Source organism: Miscanthus floridulus, chromosome 9 (assembly GCF_019320115.1).
Source record: "Miscanthus floridulus cultivar M001 chromosome 9, ASM1932011v1, whole genome shotgun sequence".
NCBI lineage: Eukaryota > Viridiplantae > Streptophyta > Magnoliopsida > Poales > Poaceae > Miscanthus > Miscanthus floridulus.
The window spans coordinates 124,427,410-124,441,011 of NC_089588.1; the positions used below are offsets into that span (position 1 = coordinate 124,427,410).

At 39.8% G+C, this 13,602-nt stretch overlaps 1 pseudogene; it reads left to right on the forward strand.

Annotated features, from left to right (window-relative positions):
• Window positions 1–1,126: 1,126 nt before the first annotated feature.
• LOC136484225 (uncharacterized) lies at window positions 1,127–13,330 on the forward strand (annotated as a pseudogene).
• Window positions 13,331–13,602: the final 272 nt, after the last annotated feature.

Consider the following 13,602-nt stretch of genomic DNA (forward strand, 5'->3'; position numbering starts at 1 on the left):
GGATTACCTTGGAATACGAGCTTTACCACGCCTTGGCATCCTAACATTACGTAGAAAAAAAATCAATCCAAAGTACCTTGCAACGAATGTAAAGCTACTAACACTAAATCACCATACCTCCCAAATAAGCTTTTCATTACAAACCCTAAGCAAATTTGAATCCCAACAAACACAAAATTTAACTCAATGATTATAAACCAGAACATATACAACAATAACAACAACAACCGTACATTTGGGTCATTCAATCATTTCAACCACCATACATTGCACGAATGACATGAACATGAACCAAACCTATAATGCCAAGTTCAAAAAAAAACACAAACAACCGAATCTAAATGGATGAAATGAAAGAGGGGAAAGAGGAGTACATTGGCAAAACGTCAAAACCCTCAATCTGGCCTCCCAAGAGCTGGATTTAGGATTTAGGGTTCGTGGAAAGAGAGAGGGAGTGGGAAATGGCCACCTGTTGGTTTTGAATGGAGGGAGGAGGAAGAAGGGGGCCGCGGCGCGGCCTCAACTGACCAAACCTCGGCGTTGAGTCGGTCCGCGCCGAGGTTAGCGTCTCGGCGTCAGCTGATTGCACGCCGACCTCTTGGCCCACGAAGCGTTGTTGGGCCGCCTGGGCTGCACGCCGGATGATGCCAAGAGCTCGGCGTGACTCCCCACCGCACCGAAGTTAGGCCTGTGGCGTTGGCTGACACGACACCGACGTACTGGGCCCCATACGCCAGCCCCGGAGTCGTCGGTGATGTGGCAAGGACTCGGCGTCGTGTCAGTCGACGCCGACCTTCATACATCGGCATGATTTCCTAAGACGCTTAAAAATGGTCTATTTGTAGCAAAAGTTTTGGCAGGGGTCTTTTTGTAAAAAATATTTTAAAAAGAGATCAAAATGCAAAAATTTCACTGGCGTTGTTGCCTTACGTGCCTTATATCCATGCTCTCCCTAAAATGACTACCCTCGTCTACCTAAAATGACTACCACCAAGCCAAGTCTCTCTATATAAACGGAGAGTTGTGTGTAGAACGGCGCAGCTCACCAGTCCAGCGGAGAGCGAGAGCCTTGCTAGCTTACACCGGCACTTGCAAAGCAGCATAGGAGAGAGAGAGAGAGAGAGAGATGAGGGTAGCGGTGGTGGGTGGTGGCATAAGCGGGCTAGTGGCGGCGCATGAGCTGGCGGCGTGCGCGTCACCGTGTATGAGAAGGAGGACTATCTCGGTGGTGCCAAGATGGTTGCCGTCGACTGCAGAGCAGCAGGCCGTGTCGTCGTCGACCTAGGCCTCATGGTCTTCAACCCAATGCGGAACATGCATCTATATAAGCACCCAAACCCTTGGCTTTGCTCTCTCTTGGATTAGTTATTATAAATATATTTGCTACCTATACTCTATATATATGCCAATTGACACGAGGATGGTGCACAAATCCGTTGACTCTGTAATTACAGTCGATCAAAAAACAAAGTTCAGCACTCGAATCAAAGGTATTTCGTTATTTTAGAAGACAAAATCGTTCTGTCCAGCTACAGTAGCTGGTGACGACGTGACGAACGTACAAAGATGAGACCACACAGCAACAGAGAGAAATAATTAAGTGGACAACTGTTAGAACACGCTGTTACAAAATCTTTAGGCAGAGGCGATCAGATCGAACTCATTTATAAAAGCAGTAGGCCCAGCCATATCTCTGGCAAATGGTATTTAATAATGAACCATTTGGAAAACAGTGATAACTGTTGCTCCTTTAAATCCATCTATAGAGACCCCCTTTTCACAGGCAGCCGAGTTAAGCCCGCCACATCATCTCCAAGCCCAATCTCAGTGGGAGTTTCATATCACCCTGGGAGTTTCATGTCACCATTTCCGAGCCTCTCATGTGTAGGAAACAGCATAGACAAGTTTCATCCCAATAGAACTCATTTTCATCTCGTGAAACTTTTGCCCTATCTCTCTTCATTAATACAATGACACATCAACTTATTTAATGTCTATGAAACTCCCAATAAGAATGACCTAATGCATTTCCAGAGGTGCGCCTTGGCCTTGGGTCTGTCTAGAAAACTGCACGGTGGGCCCAAGTCAGGCAGCGTCTGTTAAGTTTTTGGGGTGTTTCCCTAAAAGCTTTTTTTAAGTACCGCATTGCTACTCGTCTATTGTAACACAAGACCTAGTTGCAGGTGACAAGCCCAAACATGATGGAATGGTTTGAAAGGCTAGGGGTGGAGATGGACACATCAGACATGTCATTCTCAGCAAGCATGAGGTTAAATAAAGGATAAGGATTTGAGTGGGGTAGCCGCAATGGTATGTCTAGTGTATTGGTGCAGAAGAGCAATTTGCTTAGCCCCAGATTCTGGCTTGTGATCCATGAGATATTCAAGTTCAAGAATCATGCCCTCAAGTGAGTTCGCAAGGCCCTACGCCGCTATATACAGATGAGAATTATTTAAGTTCAAGAATCATGCCCCAAATTCTGGCTTCAACGATGAGAATTTTTCCATTACGTCATCTGCCATATTTAGTCATGTGCCGAATTATTGTCTTGAAGGTACCTGGAGGACCACGAAAGAAACACTGAACGGAATGAAACTTTGGGGCAATTCATTCAGTCACATAGATATTCGCAGCTCTTCCAGGATGCCTACCTTGTATGTCACTAATTCACTTATACATACTCTTCTCCAGCTTCTCATATCATTTCAAAACGCTGGCAAATTTGTATATTGTCTGCAGATTCCAATGTGTGCATGCATTTGGTCCAGTACGCTACAGGAAGTACTGGGCTTCCCTGCCCTCTTTGTTCTTTCATTTTTCCGCGACAACCAACTTCTTGAGGTAACTCATCTGCTTCATATGTTTATATGTTGTCCATTCTAATTCACCGTGCATCTAAAGGTCTTGTGAATCTGACTAGTATTATGATGCTAATTAATTAAATGGAATTATGCATGCATTCAGTTTTTTAGTCGCTCACAATGGCTTACCGTGAAAGGTGGTTTGGGGTCCTACGTGAACAAGGTACTGCGTGCAACTCTTCTTCTGTAAAATATATAAACCGTCATGTATCACATGACCTATTTATGTATGTGCAGGTAAGGGAAGAATTGGAGAGCAATGGTTGCCAGATTAAGATCGGCTGTGAAGTCAGCTCTATTTCAAAGCCCAAAAGATCAGGTAATTCCATTATTCCATATATTTAGAAAACTATTTAATCAAACCATGTTCTCACATAGGCGGAATATCAGGAGACAAAGACTAATAAAAATACTTATACTAAATGTTTTCTCTTTCGTAATTTTCTAAAGTAATAGCCATGATAGATATACACTATAGTCTCTATTTAGTTGTAATAAATAAATCTATCAATTATTGATCTATATCTATTTTCATCTATATCCATAGTTTTTTTTCCTTTTGTTATAGATCCAATGGCTATTACTATCAATGATATTTATAGTCTACCAATTTGATGGCCATTTTTTTAAAATATTTATAAGATTTTCAAGGATTTATCTTTTTTTAATGGGTCTCATGAGTAATAAAATGGAGGGTCCATTGGGATCTCTAATTAAAATTTCTAGGATTTATCTTTTTTTTCTAGTGTGATACGTATTGATTTGAAGTCTTAACATAAGTTATACAAGCTCTTATTGCATCCATTTTTGTATATCCATGATTTATATTTTAGCTTTCAACATTTAATCAAGTTACTGCTATTTTTTATCCACGTTTACTGCTGAGACTCTAATACTTATTGCATCACTTATTCAAAATTTTCATAATTTGTATTATGAAAAGAAGATTCTAGGTTCTAGCTAGGCTACCTTCTTAACTCTTACAATGGTAAAAATAGTCATTTCAGCTTACACTATGGCACTTAAGATATTCGACTTGTTATATCAAACAATTATACGGGTAATAGTATTATTTTATAAAACATATATGTAACACCCTAAAATTTGCTTTTCTTCAAATAGAGTTAAAAATCATCTAATTATGTATTTTTGTGTACATTTAAACCTAGGGAAAATAATAACTTTTATTGAAATTAGAATTCATCATAAGTCTAGAAACATGTTTGTGCATTCATGCTGATGCATATTTATTTTTTGTGATGCTTGGGTTTGATCAAAATTTCAAAAGGGTTTAAATTTGAATTGAATTTGGTTTGAAAATGTGTTTAGTAATTAAAGCGGAATTTCTTCTTTCTCCTTCTCCTTTCCTAGCTTTTGGCCTGTTGGCCCAACAAGCCGCCTTTTTCCTTCGCCCGCACAGCCCGCTTAGCAGGCGGCCCTGCAGCAGCCGTGGGGGCCGTTTCCTCTCCCTTGTGACGCTGATGGATGGGGCCCATGTGTCAGTCGCGTCCCTCACCTCCAGCCGGGACTGCACCGGACTCTGTCCGAGGATTTGCCGCCGCCTGACCCAATCCGCCCGGGATCTTGCGTGACCCGCACGCCGAGGTCCCTATAAGAGGTCAAGGCCTCCGCCGCGCTCCGCTTTTCGATATACGCCGCCTCTGCGCTAGCTTGCCCTAGCTATGGATCTCCAGATGAGCAGAGCAAGGCCGCCGCCACCATTGATGTTGTTTGGTGCTTCTCCTCTGCCGTTCCAGACCTGTTTCTGAGCTTCGAGCCGTGGTGACGAAGCTTTACAGCCCCTCCCATTGCTCTCTCTTGCTCTCTGTGCCCCGTTAACAGCCGCCGGCCATCTGCAGGAAGCTGCTGTCGCCCATCGAGCCACGCACCGGCCGTGACTCGTCTCCATCGAAGAAAATACCCTTGGTGACCTCTTCTTTGTCCGCTCTATCTCCCTGTATTTTCCCGTGTCAAATTGTGGACCGTAGGTCGTTTTCCGAGCTTCGCCGACGAGCTTCGTCGCCAGCAATGGCCGACCACCGCACGGCCCTCTGTTCCGGTCAGCCTGAGCCCCGGAGCCACCGCAGCCGTTCGATTTAGGATCAAAGGTTGAAAATAGAAGATACCCCTTCATCTGATATTTAGCTAAAGAGCCCCTGCGCTTTCCTATTTTCAAACACGTCGTCCCTGTATTTTTGCTAAAGAGTCCCTGAGCTTCTGCTAAATAGAACCCATAGTCCAGAGCGTATTTTTAGAATACATTTACTTATTTTGAAAAAGTAGTTTCCTTCGGTTTAGATTCAGCATACGTTTTCATCTATTTACAGTTTTACCACTGGTTTCTATAGGCCATAACTTTCACGTTTTAGCTCCGATTTGATCCGTTCAACTTGAGTTAGGTTCGTAATTCCATAATCTACGTGTTCATACTACTGTTAAGTATGTTTTTAACTTTTAAAATTTGAGGTTAGCTTTAATTTATTATTTTACTGAAGGAAATCTGGTTTAATTCATAACTTCTTCATTTTAGCTCCGATTTTTGTGATATTCACGTCTGTGTGCTCGTAGCATCGCATAGAACCATTTTAAAACCTTTTTAACTTCTATTTCTATTGTTTGGTGTATTGTTCTAATTAGCTTATGTTTTTTTGCTATGCATGTATGTATGGATGCCTGTGTGGTGCTATTTAATCTCGAGTAGACAGTGAGTTTGTGTTGGTGGTCTGGAGCAACTCTTTGAAGATCAAGACCAGCAGTGATACTTTGAATTAAGACAAGTATAATATGAGGCTCCTCGTTACCTATTCACTTTAATGCAAACCTCAATTCATATGCATATGTTAATGAACCGCTTGGAGTCTATTTACCTTGATATTGATTATCGTGTCCTTGATTTACCTATGGATTTTGCATGTGGGTAGTATGCTCAGTTTGCTCTAACTAATATTGATTAAAGAATACAATTAAAGATATATGCAACATGGTATTAAAAGATGCTTTTTAGCAACATGGAACCAAGGTGGCTAGAGCATTGGGCCTTTTCTTATGGTGCTCCAGTTTCTCTCCATAAGGACTCATCTTTAAGTGGCAACCCAGGACTTACAGTACAACCATGTGGACCACATGGCTCTGGTCTTAGTCCAATACCTTACACTTTCTAGTTTGTAGCAGTTTACCGAAAGGGCAAGAGGGGCATATCAGGCTAGGTATGGGCGTCATCCTCAGGGTGTGTACTATGCAGCGAGTATTAGTGCCATTTTTGGAGATGACTCCATAACACTTGGGAGATGGAATCCTTAGCGGCTGTTCCTTATTAGAACGACTGGGGAAAAGCTTCGTAGTGTACCCTGCCTGCTCACCTTGGAAGTATTTTGGGAGTAATTAACCTGGGCATATGGGCAACATGACTCATGGTGAAATTGTATAACCTCTGCAGAGTGTAAAACTGCTATATTAGCTGTGCTCACGGACATGAGTGGCCTAGATCCTTACTGAATAGTTAGTTACTTTGATGGTTTGGGTTATGATTAAAATTGCTGATATCTCTAATTATTCATATTCGGGAGCCTAAGCATAACTTAGCAACTTATGATTAATAATAAAATATGACCAACTAAAAGTGCTTACCGCAGTTCAGCTGTGTCAAGCCTTTTGAGCCTGCATCCCCTCATGTTATGCTTGCTAAGCGATAGTAGCTTACGCTTTTTTTATTTCAATACTTTGGCAAAAATCCCGGATGGGTACCAGATGGAGGTTCTTCAGTGGAGTTTTCCAAGAGGTGTTAGGCTTGTGATCAACCAGTTGACGATTCCTGTGGCGTTGGATACCTCGCCAGAAGAATAGAGTTATAGTACATAATGTAAAGTAAGACTATGTCTTTTATAATAAGTACTTATACGCTGTGTGTAATAAAGGCATTGTCTTTGATATTACCCCTTGATTTGTAACTATATGTGTGAATTGAAATCCTAGGCACACATATGGGATGTACCTAGTTTTGTTCTTAAAACTGGGTGCGACAATATATTGCTTAAAATTGAATTACTATTATTCATTTTTTATAAAGGAAGGATTTTATTAATTCACAGTCATTATATTGAGTTGATACAATAAAAGTGAATTCACTTCCGGCTTCTGCCTGAACACAAAGCCTAAGAGAAAGAAACCTGACATTCTAGTGACAATCAATTTTAAGACTAGATCACCACCTATGTGCCTAGGAGAAAAAGACCATAGCCGCTTGCATCAATTGTTGCAATGCCATCTGCACCAAAGCCTATGCGAAAGGCTTTTGAACGATAACCCATGTATGTAGCCAATGGATTACTGAATAAACCACCTGCAATGGAGAGTAAACATTTTTTTTTCAAATACCAAATCATTTCTGCATAACCAAAGCGACCAACAAGTAGCCGCCGCACCCAACAATATTATAGGTTTGAGATCCATCTGAAACCCTCCAAGCCAACTCCCAAAAAGGTGGGAATTGCTGTGGGGCTGAGGGAGATTTAACGCAACTTGTATGCAACCCCAAACTACCCGTGTAAAGCGACATTCTAAGAAAAGATGCTTAATTGTCTCATTCTTGTGACAAAAGCAACACTTCTCACTGCCTTGCCAATTGCGTTTTACTAAGTTGTCTTTTGTTAAAATAACTCCCCTTCGAACGTACCACATAAAAATCTTTATCTTCAGTGGGGTCTTTGTTTTCCAAATGATTTTGTTTAGATTTGGGACATCATAGTAGATCAAGGCCGAATAATGTGACTTCACCGAGAATTGGTCTTTTGTGTCCAAATTCTAGCGGAAAACATCTTGTTCTTGAGTGAGCCTGATATTAGCAATGCGAGGAGGAAGTTCATTCCAAGCTATTAATTTAGGTCCATGATAAATGCAATGGTGATGAACTAAAAACCTCTGCTACATTTTGTTGCTTATGCCTAGCGATGATATATAAGCAAGGATACTGTTCACTCAGAGGTGAGTTTTCGAGCCATTTGTCCACCCAAAACCGGACTTGGGAACCGTCTTGGATTACAAATGAGCCAAAACGGAGGAAATCTTGTTTCACTTTCATAAGACTTCCCCAGAAATGAGAGTCCCCACTTTTCCAATAAACTTGGGATAAAGGCTTTGATCCTAAGTACTTATTTCTGATTATCTGTTGCCATATCCCATCAGATGTCAACAACTTGAACAACCATTTGCTTAGGAGTGCAGTATTCATTAGCTCCAAATCGTGGATTCCTATCCCCCTGTTCCTTAGGTTGGCATAGTATGCTCCACTTGGCAAGGCGATACTTTCTTATTTGGTTGTCACTTTGCCAAAAAAAACCTGGATTAGAAATAATCTAGTTTCTTAAGCACCCCTCTTGGGATTGCAAAGAAAGACATCATATACATGGGTAGACTACTTAGAACTGAATTAATCAGGGTTTGTCTTCCCCTAGTTGATAGATGTTTTTCTTTCCAACTGCTCAACTTCTTCTCAAAATGTTCTTCCACCTTATGCCAGTCTGCATTCCGTAACTTTCTGAAATGAATCGGAATGCCTAAATAAGACATAGGAAAGTTTCCAGATTTACAAGCAAAAAGCTCGGTATATTTGTCCTCTTCTTCGTGGGCATCTCCAAAGCAGTATATCTCACTCTTATGGAAATTTATCTTAAGACCAGATGCCTGCTCAAAAGCATATAATAGTAGCTTCATGATTCGGGCTTGGTTCAGATCATGTTCCAAAAAAAGTATGGTGTCGTCATCGTATTGTAGTACTGATAAACCACCATCCACTAGATGGGGCACAAAACCACTAATCTGACCGTCTTCTTTTGCTCTTTGAATAAGTATGGCCAACATATCAGCAACAATATTAAACAAAAGAGGTGACAAAGGGTCTCCTTGTCGGAGTCCTTTCTTAGTTTGGAAGTAATGTCTGACCTCATCATTTACATTGATTGCTACACTACCGCCGGAAATGAAAGTTTCAACCCATTGGATCCATTTGGGCGAAAAGCCTTTCATACGTAAGGTTTGAAGAAGAAAAGGCCATCGAACCTTATCAATGTTTTAATCAAAATGTTTAAAATTTTTAAGATCCCAACATTATTAATTAGGTTGATGAACGAATATATTTAGGAGTTGGTCCAAAGCATCAAGGTGCCAATTAGGCAAACCAAATCATATCTTGAAGCAGATGGGGTGAAATTTTATTACATTTTACTGATCTGAGGCTGCTCTTCCAGTGCCAGGGTGCATTTACAGTTAGCTGAACCAATTAACGAACATATAGTTGGGTTCTGGAAAAGATACTTTTGAACTTCCAACTACAGTTATCTTATAGAAAATTACCCTACTTATTAACTAATGAGAAAAATGTTATGATACTGGAAGCAGGTTACCAAATTTTAGAAGTTGATGGTTCAGAAGAGATGTACGATAGGATCATATTAGGTGGCAATGCACAGGATGCACTAAAAGTACTAGGAGCTGAAGCAACACATGAGAAACTGAAGACTCTAGGAGCTTTCCAGTATATCTGCAGGTACCGCATACACTATATTGTGTTATTCCTCATGGATATGATCTGATACAATAATTTCCAATTCTTGTATTTTTCATCTTCGCAGTAATGTGTTCCTCCACTGTGATGAAAGTTTGATGCCACATAATTCTTTCGCATGGAGCACTAGGAACTTCTTGGGGACAACAAGCAATGGTGTCTGTGTTACCTCCTGGCTAAATATACTTCAGGTGACTAAGTAACACGGTAGCTTCATAAAGTGACTTTAGATTTATTATTTTTATTATGCATGATGGTTGATGAACGAATATATTTATAATATATTTTACAAAATATGGAAGTGTTAACTGTGGAACTTTCTCCTACATTTGAATTGCTAGAGCATTGAATCTGCCGGGCCTTTACTTGTGACACTGATCCCTCCTCGTGTTCCTAATCATGTATTGCTTAAATGGAATATTAGCCACCCAATTCCTTCCATTGCTGCTGCAAAGGCTAATCATGAGCTCAATAACATCCAAGGAAAGAGGGGAATTTGGTTCTGTGGCTCATACCAAGGTGACCACTTTTGTTTCACTTCAACGTGCATGCCATTTAACGAATTAAAATATAAGTCTGAAGTACTGCATTCTTTTTTAATAACAGGCTACGGATACCATGAGGACAGTGTTAAGGTATTCCATGTGCACTTGACCTTTTTAGGTTTCATCAGTAAGGTGCTGAATATTATGCAGATATTTATGGGAGTGCATTCTGTTTATGGCAAACTGAATTAACTCAGGCTGGGAAAGCAGCAGCTTCAGGATTGCTTGGAATGAAATGTGACCTTTTGGTTAACCAAAAACCGATGGTCCCATCATGGACTGAGGCTGGCGCACGTTTTTTTTGGTAGCAAAAAATTTAGACCAGTACATATCTATTGGTAACTTCTGGTGAGGCTAGTACCAATCCTTACACAGCACAGTCTCTCTAGTCAAGATTCTCACATCAGTTTTGTGCACAGCATGCTCGAGGAAGGAGGCACTACGTTTAGTTTTGGTAAAGCATGTGAGAAATGTGATATAAAATCTGTGATACCAGTTCATGATCCCCAGTTCTATTGGAAGGTTCTCTTCTCTCTTTCCTGTCTTATTCGAGTTTTTTTTTGACCTTCCAAACTACAATCTGGTTTCTTCTTCACATCTCATGTGAGATACATCTTTACTGTTCCTCATATTTTCATTAGGCTGCAACAGAAGGAGACCTTGGTTTTGCATCTGCCTACATCCATGGCTATATCTCATTTGTTGATCACCGAAACGGCCTTGTGAACCTTGTACGGGTAAGACAAGTGTCTGGCCGATTGGGTTTTTACATATTTATAAAATCCAGTGAAGTTAGGACACTATAGGAAAGCAAGTTCAAGATAATCCTTCTACCACAATAGATTCAATTCTTTTTTAATCTTTTCCAATATGTTAGTTGGAAAATGGTGGGCATGCCTTGAATACATTAAACTTGGATGCTGAAAACAAAGTTTTATTGTCGAAATAGAAAAGGGGAAACCTATCTTTTAAAAAATAATTATGTTAGTGGGAAAATTATTAATAAAAAAATTAAATTGTCATAGGCAAGTTTGATTGTTTAGTTACATGGGTTCACATATCTACTCTGTTTCTGTTTTCTGACTAAATTTATGAGCCATATTGGTACAGATTATATTGGCTAATAGATGTGAACGCAAAAGGTTAAGCAGCACTACTAGGACAAGGTATCTCATCTTAATTCTATGAAAAACATCTGAACTGTTTCATCAATATGAAGGATCGTACATGAATATGCTATTGCTGAACTTGTTCAAATGTGCCCTGCAGTAGTTATACAAGGAAGGCCTGGTGGGCACCGTTGCTTGGAATTAGTGGAGTTGCATTTGCAAAATATTTTCTGCGTCATGCCTTGCGGACGAATAGTGTATCCAAAGCTCGTAAAAATATATCTGAACACTATGATCTGGTTAGTGAGCTTTGTTTATATTTTTAAGAATAAATAAGATAACTAACTGCTTGAGTTTACAACTATTTTAATTATGTCAAAATATCAATGTCATACATATTTCTAATATCCCTCCATCCATATGCTGGAAATCATTCATTTCCATTGTTTAAAAGAACTGACTAAGTAGTGACAGATTTATTTCAATGTGGAATATTTTTGTGCAGAGTAATGATTTCTTTGCTCTTTATCTGGATCCAACAATGACGTATTCTTCTGGTATTTTCAAGGTTTGTAAAATCTCATGATTTGATTTTCACATTGTAAATTATGTAGCTCTGTTCTCGAACAAGAACATTTTGTAGTATATATACTCTTGTGAGTAATACGCCTCTTGAGATTTCTTAATGACCTGGATATATTGGTTCTGGTAGGTGGAGGACGAGAGCTTAGAAGCAGCCCAGCTACGTACTAAGCTTGACAGTCTCATTAATAAGGTAAGAAAATCATAACATGCATTAATTGTGCTTTGTTTGAACTCTGTTAGATCATAAATCTCACCTGATCTAGACAACCGCAATATATGCATTGCCTTATTAATTACTAACAGCTTGCATATAAAAATCAACATGACCTTATATATATGATGTCCTGTTGTTGCAATGAATCCATTTAACTGAAGGCTAAGGTGGGGTCAGGGCATCATGTTCTTGACATTGGTTGTGGTTGGGGCACTTTAGCAATACGGTTGGTGAAGAAAACTGGTTGCAAGTGCACAGGAATTACATTATCCGAGGAGCAACTGAAATACGCCAAGAGAAAGGTGAAAGAATCTGGATTAGAGGTAAGTTATATTCCGACCTTGATAGTAGTGGCCCGAGACTGTCTTTTAGAAATATTAGCTAGCATTGGAAATTTAAAAAGCATGACTACAAATATCTATTGTATATGTAGGACCGCATAACTATCCTGCTTTGCGATTACCGTCAAATACCGAATGGCCAAAAGTTTGATAGGATTATAAGTTGGTGAGTGGTACTGCTGAAGTGATCATAGAAATGATAGCTCAGCTGCTGGTCTGATAACTATGTTCTCCTCTTGCTCATTTAGTGAGATGCTTGAACATGTTGGCCATGAGTTATACGATTTTTTTTTTGCCTCCTGCGAGTATCATTTGGCAGAACACGGCCTATTTGTCCTCCAGGTTGATCATTACCAATATATATTTATTTTGTACAGCATTGTATGATTGGGGATAACATTAGTCTTAAACAAACTATTTTTTTCTGAAAATTAAATTTATATGCACAGACCATTGCGCTTCCAGAGGAAATGTATGACAAAATGAGGATGCGGCCTGAGTTTGCAAAGACATATATCTTCCCCGGTGGTTGCCTACCTTCTCTAGGCCGGATTGTGTCTGCCATGACAAATGCATCAAGGCTCAAGTACCTACTCAACTATACTTCATAGATATCGTTTAACAAAGTGATCTATGGATTATCATAAACTTCTATATTGCTGAGTACTCCTGTGTGCAGCATTCAACACCTTGAGAATATTGGGGACCACTATTACACGACTCTAATGAACTGGAGGGACAACTTCGCAGCAAACAGAGTAAATACAATGCTACCTCAAACTCAAGCTTGGTTGCAAGTGCTTTTTTTATTTACATTACTTAGAACTAGATTCTCTTATTTGTTTTGATATTTTGCAGAAAAGCTTCTGCCCTAGGATTTGATGAAAAATTCATCCGTACTTGGGAGTATTATTTAGGTTATTGTACGGCTTTGTTCAAATCACGCATAACTATAGATTACCAGGTACACGCTTACTATCGACACTATATAGTTAACAATAGTAATTAACTTCAGTTATGTGGTAACTACGGGTTGATTGGTGTTTGTACGACATGCAGATAGTGTTTGCTCGGCCAGGCGATTCAAAGCTACCAAGCTATGTTGCCATTGCATAAATGGATGATGTTGTGTTTATGTTTCACAATATATGTTGGGTCGAGATAATATTGTATTATATGTGTCAATGTGAGCTTTATTCAGTCATATACGTTTGTGTTGGAGAGCAGGTCAGTAGCTGAATGCGTGAGATAGTTTGATTAGAGAGGCACCTAAGATTCATTGCTAAGTCAATGCAGGTGAATGTTGTGGCTTGGAGGCGTGGTCTAGTACTTGATGTCAAGGGAAATACGTACGTAGCTGCTTGCATATGTGTGTTAGTGGTGCTTTA